This window comes from Coregonus clupeaformis, unplaced genomic scaffold, assembly GCF_020615455.1.
Source record: "Coregonus clupeaformis isolate EN_2021a unplaced genomic scaffold, ASM2061545v1 scaf4606, whole genome shotgun sequence".
NCBI classification, from domain to species: Eukaryota; Metazoa; Chordata; class Actinopteri; order Salmoniformes; family Salmonidae; genus Coregonus; species Coregonus clupeaformis.
In genome coordinates this window covers 1-9400 of record NW_025538060.1, presented here as the reverse complement: position 1 = coordinate 9400, position 9400 = coordinate 1, and positions in this window count along the sequence as shown.

Below are 9400 nucleotides of genomic sequence, written 5' to 3'. Positions count from 1 at the left end.
AGCATCATGATCCAACGTGCCAAATGAACTATCAAAACTGAATGTTTAATTCTGTCACTGGGAAAACATGTTCTGTTGAGAGGAAATCGGTCACACTTTTTTATAACAAGTCTAGATTTGGTTCAAATGGGTTTCTTGGAGTAAAGTTCTAGCATGGGATCATATGACAACGTGACATGTCAAATATGGAATAAGTTGGGGGCATTTGTTTTTGTGATTATGCCTAAAATGTATTGCAATACAATCTGAAGAGGATTTCATGTTAGCATACTAGGAGTAAAGCTTTGTTCATTCTGCAGTCAAATCAGTTTTGTTTTTCAAATCCGTTTTGGAATACTGACTGTCCAAATAGCAAGTTACAAGTGAACAAATCAGATTTGTGTGTGTTCAGACAGCAGTCATTTGCTGACATGGCTAAGCTAGTTGTCATAGTAACGACAGGTGTGTGCACAGTGGTGTACTGTAGTATGATTGGTGGTGCTTGTGCTTCCTTTCACTCAGAAGTTGTTGTGTAGCAAGCTAAGGCGACAACAATGCCTGCCATGGAAGTTTCCCAGTTGCTTTGAATGTTCAAAATCATAGTGCACTTTTAAAGCCTCAAAGGATAAGATGATCTGACTTTCAAAACAAGTCCTTTTTGCCTAGTCTCAACAGTCAACAAGCTAGCTAGCTGTTTAGCTTGCTAGCACGAGACACTCACTACTTTTTTTGTAAACAAGCTAGTTAGCTACCACATTTTCTTGTCACACTGTCAACAGAGTAGCTAGCAAGCAACAATATATGCCAAATAGCAGTCTACAAAACACTTGAGTGCAAATAAATCAGATTTGTCCATTCAGACACAACTCGCATGGCCAGGAATCAGATTTGTATCTGATTTCAAACCACCTATGAATGTGGTTTGAATCTGATTGTAAATATCCGATTCCTGTGCTTTTTGGCTGTTCAGACTGCAGGAAAAAGATTTGATTGGAATCGGGTATGCAAAAAAGAAGGGTAGGGTAAGGTGAATCATACAGGCTAGTCTAGGACACACCTGTTATTTGTTGTTTTACTTATAATCTGATATTTATCTAGAAATCAAATTGTAAAAGGGCATTTACGTCATAATTACTCTATTTATTAATGATTAATTAAAATAAACACAATTACGTGCCATCTGTCACCAGATAGATACCAATTTTGATGAAAAGCAGAAGTTTGGTGCCACATGATTTCAAACAGCAGGCAAATAGCTGCTGAGAGGAATGGAAAAATGAAAGACACCCAAGTGTATATATCACTTAAAGATGCGTTAAAGGTTTTGGATCATTTCAGCCAGTAGTTTTGAAATTATGAGCCAAAACAAGTCCCCGAAAATGTTGCACAATTGTGTACAACGTCATCCATGTCACATATGTTACGTCCTGCCCAAAAATGATTTTTTCTTGCAATTCGGATGATATGTTACGAATTTGTAAGTGCTTAAGAGCCCATTCAATCTCTTTAAAGGAGATTCCTCAAGTGTCATTTCTTTATCATCGTGCTATTTGCAATATGATTAATCCATCTTGATAGTCAATTAAATAAATGTTAGTCTTTGCTTTGAAACCACCTGTAGGTTAGTGATTAACCAAAACAAATAGTTGTTTTACGATGAGACAGTTTCCTTTTCAGGATTGCAGAAAACATTTCATAGTGACTTGGCGGAAATCAGATTAAAAATAAATAAATGTATGCCACAGCAATGTGGTAGAATATCACCAATGCACCCAAGTGCCTTTGAACGTCGTCTGGTCTTGTATAGTTTGTTTGACCTGTCAATGCCTTATAGAAAGAAAGACTGAGGAGGATGTTCCAGTGAATTTGATTTGATACGCACGATTGCATTGTGCTGTGATGCTTTCACTTACAAGAAGTGAGTAGGAGGCATAACACAACACAGGAAGCACATTCCCTCAGTAGTTGAACCACAGCTGGCACACCCAATTGTAAGGCAGATCCGTGAGGATACACCCTCACCTATGATACATATTAATGATCTTTATTCATTTACATTTACAATTCCTGATCTCTCAGTACCCAACCCCCCCCCACACACCCACCCCCACACCTTTGGTGAGCGCACTGTTCGCCAACCGTGCCCCTAAGTTTGGGGTTAAGTGCTACTTAAGCAAGGGCACAGCGGTAGTAGGTAGCACTCTGTTATACCACCTCTATATAAAGTTATAACACCATCACGAATCCATAATTTATCAATTAATCAAAACAGTCGACTCCATTAGTACAGTTCCCCAGTCCCAATAAAAAATAATTTTTTTGCTGTTTTTGCTCCTTTTTCTTACTTTACACCTCTTTTACACTAACACCTGAATCATCCCAAGCTTACATCAACATTAACTTTTTGTCATTGTTTTACGCCTCACACAGCACCATAACGCATCTAGAAACTCAATAGCAGCCATTGAACAATGTTATTCTTCTGATGAACAGAACGTCGTGAGACTTGGTGGGACCGCAATGTCATGCCTCCCATACAGTGTCCATATCCCACCTGTTTCACAGTATATATTTACTTCATCCATGGCTTAACCAAACATTAACATCCCTTTCTCCTCTCCTCAGATCTATAGAGCTATACATGAATCCTTCCTCATGCCTTTGATCTACAGTAAGAACCTCCCATGCCTGCTCTAACCACCAGAGCCATAGGCTATATAAATATATATGGCTGTGGTACTACGGCTGCCCCACCCAACTCTTTTATCTTGGCACAGCTGTTTATTTACAGTGTCTGTTGCCTCAGTTGTGCAGTGCTTTGATTCTGTACATTGTACATATAGATGGATTAGAGATTCATGCATAGAGAGAAATCTCTACAGGTGGGTTCACGTTCCTGGCTGTATGTTATATCACAGTGCATTCTGTTCGGAGGAATTGCCAATGCTTGCTACTGTATTCACAGGAAGATACCAAAGTTCCTCACATAACTCATAACTGAAAACATGAAAAGGTGACATTATTTGCTGTCGATGTATGCTGCCATTGCTCAACAAATAATTTCACAGCCACTTCATTCAACAAGTGTTTGTGCAGGACTACTCGTTCTCTTTAAGATGAAGGAGATTAGTCCTATACCCCAACAGCATCTGGAACATTCATATAATTATATATTTCTATATTGTTTATTTCATACAGAACTACCATGGAAATATTAAACCACTTCCACATAATACAATTTACCAGAATGAGATAAAGAAACACTTTCCTTCCCTCCCTTTTCGGTGTCCCATATCTTGATTTGAAAACACTACCCCCCCTCCAAATCTCACTGCTGCCCACCAGCCCAACATGTCCACTTCTGCTGTGCTTGTTGTAGGGTGAGCCTGTTTTTGTTCCTATGTGTTTATCTGCATAAATGGTGTACCGAGGTCTATTCCCCCTTGATTGGCTGAAATATGAGGCCTTGATCAACCCCAAACATAAAGAACACACCCTAAGCAGGAGATTTGGAGCATGGTGTGTGTGTGTGTTTTTTTGTGTGTTTTTGCCAGCTTTTTTTTTTTTAGGGCTCTTTCCCCATATTCCCTCAAATTATTGTTAGTGTGTAGTTATTACATACAATTGTTTATACCAGGGTAGTATACTGTGTTAGTATCTGTTGAAGGGCATTGGGCATGTGGTGACGTCTTGAATGTTTGAATCAGTTAAAATACAAATAATAAATAAACTAATTAACGCTACCTAAATTATCATTTCTATAGCCTATTATCAAATTTCATATCAATTCAAATACTACAACTCTACAAAATGCTAGCTCGGGTGGTCTAAATGGAATACTTATTTTTCTAATCCTATGTATTAGTGCAGGGCTGGAGCAAGCTCATGCACACAGCGCCCCTATAATTACCCCCCTGTCTAAATATTAATTCATCAGTGTCATATCCAGACATAACTTCTCAATCCCAACCTTTCTCCAGTTGGACTCCTGACCCGTCATCCAAGTCCCCTTCACCAAGCCACTGCTAGGACCACTGACCCTAATCTCTCCTCCTACGTAATAACGGTGTCAGAAAAGGGAACAACTTTCACACGATCTCAAGTAGCATTTGGTACATGGTTATAAATAGTGCTAATTGGTTTACGACTTTCTACTACCATATATCTAGGTGCTGCTCTCCCTCTTCTCACAAATAAACACTTATCAACCTATTTTGTTAAAACTACCCCAAATAAATGCATGTATCAAAACTAAAACAAATCTGTGAAGGCTAACTTCGATACCACAACAAATGGACAAACACTACTTCAACACAGGACTATTGTATAATTATTTCAGAATAGCATATATCAGAATGAGGGGTGAAAGAATGTTACCAGTCAGTTGCAGAAGCATCAAATCAAATTTTATTTATCCCGTTCAATACTTACAGTGAAATGCTTACTTACAAGCCTCCATCAGTTTTTAAATATTTAATATTTATAATTTTCGGTTATTACATGTAGTAGAGTTAAAGTGACTATGCATAGATAATAACGAGAGTGGCAGCAGCGTAAAAGAGGGGGTGCGTGGGCGGGGGGGACGATGCAAATAATCCTACCATTTATTTGTTCCAGGAGTCTTCCGGCTGGGGGTGCTCTTATTTTTACTCCTCGTCTTGCCTGAGTAAAAACGTCTTACTCTAGTGTCTAGTCCTTCCTCTACACCTGCTATGGGTCCTATGAAGCTTGCCCCATATTACTGTCCTCTACTTGTGTCCTTGTCGACTGAGCGGTTTGCCATACCAGGCATGATGCAACCGTCGATCTCTCGATGGGGTGCGTGTAGAACCTTTTGAGATCTACCCATCCAAATCTTTTCAGGTCTCCTGAGGGGGAATACTTTGTTGTTGCCCTCTTCCCGACTGTCTTGGTGTGTTTGGACCATGATGGTTTGTTGGTGATGTCGACACAAAGTTCTCTCCCTGCTTACTGCCCTTCGTGAGAATGGGGCGTGCTCGTCCTCCCTTTTCTGTAGTCCACAATCATCTCCTTTGTCTTGATCCGTTCGTTGAGGAGAGGATTTATCCTGGCACCCTTACAGCCAGTCTCTGACCTCCTCCCCATGGGCTGTCTCATGTTGTGGGTGATCAGACCTACCACTGTTGATGTCGAGTCTGCAAACTTAATGATGTGTTTGAGTCGTACCCTGCACATCCAGTCATGGGTGAACAGGGAGTAAGGGACTACCCACAAGGTGTTCCCCGTTTGAGGATCGCAGATGTGTTGTTACCTACCCTCACCACCACTAGGCCCGTCCAGGAAGTCCAATCCAGGGGGGTGTTTAGTCCCAGCTTAGTGATGAGCTTTGGGGGCACTATGGTGTTGAGCAGCTGAGCTGTAGTCAATGAATAGCATTCTCACGTAGGTGTTCCTTTTGTCCGGGTGGGAAAGGGCATTGGAGTGCAAAAAAGAGATTGCATCATCTGTGGATCTGTTGGGGCGGTATGCAAATTGATGTCTAGATTTCTGAGATATGGTGTTGGTGTGAGCCATACCAGCCTTTCAAAGCACTTCCTGCTACAGATTAGAGTGCTGCGGTCTGTAGTAATTTAGGCAGGTTACTACAACCCTACATGGGCACAGGGACTATGGTGGTCTGCTTGGCAGATGTGAGTCTACGGTCTGTAGTAATTTAGGCAGGTTCTTGTGCTCAGGGACTATGGTGGTCTGCTTGAACACTGTTGTATTACAGACTCAGTCAGGGAACAGGTTGAAAATGTCAGTAAAATTCAAGTTGATCCCATACTCGTACACGCCCTGGTAATCTGTCTGGCCCTGCGGCCTTGTAATGTTACCTGTTTAAAGGTCTTACTCACATCGGCTATGCAGAGTGTATCACACATCTCAACTATCTCTCATGCATGTTTCAGTGTTGCTTGCCTCACCATATATTTCTTTCTGGTAGGCTTGTGTCACTGGGCAGCTCGTGGCTGTCTTCCCTTTGTAAGTCTGTAATAGTTTGCCAAACCTGACACATCCGGCGTGCGTTGGAGCCAGTGTAGTACGATTCAATCTTAGTCCTGTATTGATGCTTTCCCTGGTTGTTTGGTTTCATCGGAGGGCATAGCAGATTTCTTATAAGTGTCCAGGTTAAATCCCCTTTAGCGGCAGCTCTACCCTTTAGCTCAGCGCTGATGTTCCTGTAATCCATCTTCCGTTTTTTTCACTGTCGCTCATATTACTTATTGATACAGTTGATGTGTTACTCCTCAATCCATCTCCCCGAACATATTCCAGTCTGTGCTAGTAAAAGAGTCCTGTAGCTTAGCATCCTCGTCATCTACCACTTCTTTATTACCGGAGTCACTGGTGCGTCCTGCTTTAGTTTTTGCTTGTAAGCAGGAATCAGAGGATTTTGGTCAGATTTGCCAAATGGAGGGCGAGGGAGAGCTTTGTACACGTCTCTGTGTGTGGAGCAAAGTCGTCTTGTGTTTTTTTCCCCTCTGGTTGCACATTTAACATGCTGGTAGAAATTAGGTAAAACTGATGTCAGTTTCCCTGCATTAAAGTCCCCGGCCACTAGGAGCGCAAGCAAAACCTAGCTGTGTGTTGCAATCTAACTGCGTGTTGCAACCTAACTACAGTACATGTTACAATGTAACTACATGTTACAAGCTCACTACATGTTGCAACCTATCTACAGTGGGGTTTGTATCAATTGATTTACACAACATGCCTACCACTTTGAAGATGCAAAATATTTTTTGGTGTGACACAAACAAAAATAACAAACACTAACTTGAATGTGCATACTATTCACCCCCACAAAGTCAATACTTTGTAGAGGCCCACCTTTTGCTGCCATTACTGCTGCCAGATCTTTCAAGTATGTCTCTGTAAACTTGTCACGTCTAGCCACTGGGATTCTTGCCCATTCTTCATGCATAAACTGCTCCAGCTCCCTTCCGCGTTGGATGGAGTTTCCGCTGGTGTACAGCAGTCTTTAAGTCATACCGCAGATTCTCAATTGGATTGAGGTCTGGGCTTTACTAGTCCATTCCATGACATTTACAGTGGGGAAAAAAAGTATTTAGTCAGCCACCAATTGTTTCCAAGTTCTCCCACTTAAAATAGATGAGAGAGTCCTGTAATTTTCATCATAGTACCTCAAATCTATGACAACAAATTGAGATGTTTTTTCAGAAAATCACATTGTAGGATTTTATGAATTTATTATGCAAATTATGGTGGAAAATTATTATGTCACCTACAAACAACAAGATTTCTGGCTCTCACATACCTATAACTTCTTCTTTAAGAGGCTCCTCTTCCTCCACTTCACCTATATTAATGGCACCTGTTTAACTTGTTATCATATCAAATACACCTTCCACACCTCCAAACAGTCACCGCTCCAAACTCCCACTATGCCAAGACCAAAGCTGTCAAAGACACCAGACAAATTGTACCATGGGTGCCAGGCTGGGAAACTAATCTGCAATAGGTAAGCAGCTTGGTTTGAAGAAATCAACTGGGGGAGTAATTATTCGGAAATGAGACATACAAACCACTGATAATCTCCCTCATCTGGGGCTCCACACACAATATCTCACCCAATGGGTCAAAATGATCACAAACGTGGCAAATCCCAGAACTTCAAGGGGACCTATAATACCTGCAGAGAGCCTGGGACCAAAGTAACAAAGCCTACCATCATAACACCTCGCCTTGCCAAGAACTCAAATCCTGCAGTGCCAGTGTAATCTCCCTGCTTCAGCCAGTACATCTCCAGGCCCGTCTGAAGTTTGCTAGAAGTGCATTTGGATGATCCAGAAGAGGATTGGGAGAATGTCATATGTCAATAACAAAATTTTTTTGGTAAAAACTCAACTCAGTCGTGTTTGGAGGACAAAGAATCTTTCATCTAAAGAGCACCATACCTACTGTGAAGCATGGAGGTGGAAACATCATGTTTTGGGGCTTTTTTTCTGCAAAGGGAAGGTTCGTGTAAAGGAAAGAATGAATGGGCCATTATCGTGAAATTTTGAGTAAAACCTCCTTCCATCAGCAAGGGCATTGAAGATGAGAAAGCGTGGCTGGGTCTTTCAACATACAATGATCCCAAACACACCCCCACTTAGTGGCTTCGTAGAAAATCATTTCAAGGTCCTGGAGTGGCCTAACGTCTCCAGATCTCAACCCCCATAGAAAATCTTTGGAGGGGAGTTGAAAGTCCGTGTTGCCCAGCACACCCCAAAACATCACTGCTCTAGAGGAGATCTGCATGGAGGAATGGGCCAAAATACCGCAACAGTTGTAAAATTACTTACAGAAAACGTTTACCTGTGTCAGTTGCCAACAAAGGGTATATAACAAATTTAACTTTTTTATTACTCAAATACTTATTTTCCACCATATTTTCTAAATAAATTTCATAACAAATCCTACAATGTGATTTTCTGATTTTTTTTCCTCATTTTGTCTGTCATAGTTGACGTGTACCTATGATGAAAATTACAGGCCTCTCTCATCTCTTTTAAGTGGGAACTTGCACAATTGGTGGCTACTAATACTTTTTTTCCCCACTGTAAATGTTTCCCCCTTAAACCACTCGAGTGTTGCTTTAGCAAGTATGTTTAGGGTCATTGTCATGCTGGAAAGGTGCATCTCCTCCCATCTCCAAAATCTCTGGAAGACTAAACGGTTTCCCTCAATTTCCCTGTATTTAGTGCCATCATTCCTTCAATTCTGACCAGTTTCCCAGTCCCTGCCCACCAAAAACATCCCCACAGCATGATGCTGCCACCACCATGCTTCACTGTGGGGATGGTGTTCTCGGGGTGATGAGAATTGTTGGGTTTGCCCAGACATACGTTTTCCTTGATGCCAAAAGCTAAATTTTAGTCTCATCTACCAGATACCCTTCTTCCATATGTTTGAAGTCTCACATGCCTTTTGATAAACACCAAATGTGTTTTGCTTATTTTTTCTTTAAGCAATGGCTTTTTTCTGGCCACTCTTCCTAAAGCCCAGCTCTCGTATAGGTGTACGGCAAAAAAGTAGTCCTATGAACAGATACTCCAATCTCCCCTGTGGAGCTTTGCAGCTCCTTCAGGGTTATCTTTAGTCTCTTTGTTTGCCTCTCTGTTGACTGCCCTCATTGCCTGAGTCCGTGGGTTTTGGTGGGCGGCACTCTCTTGCTTGGTTTGTTGTGGTGCCATATTCTTTCCTTTTTTTAATAATGGATTTAATACCTCCTTGATGTTCAATGTTTCATTTTTTATAACCCAACCCCACATTTATCCCTACCTGTTTGGAGAGCTCCTTGGTCTTCATGTTATTTGCTTGGTGGTCCCTTTTAGTGGTGTTGCAGACTCCTGGGCCTTTCAGAACAGGAAGTGTTATATATACTGAGATCATGTACACTTAGATTTTAAAC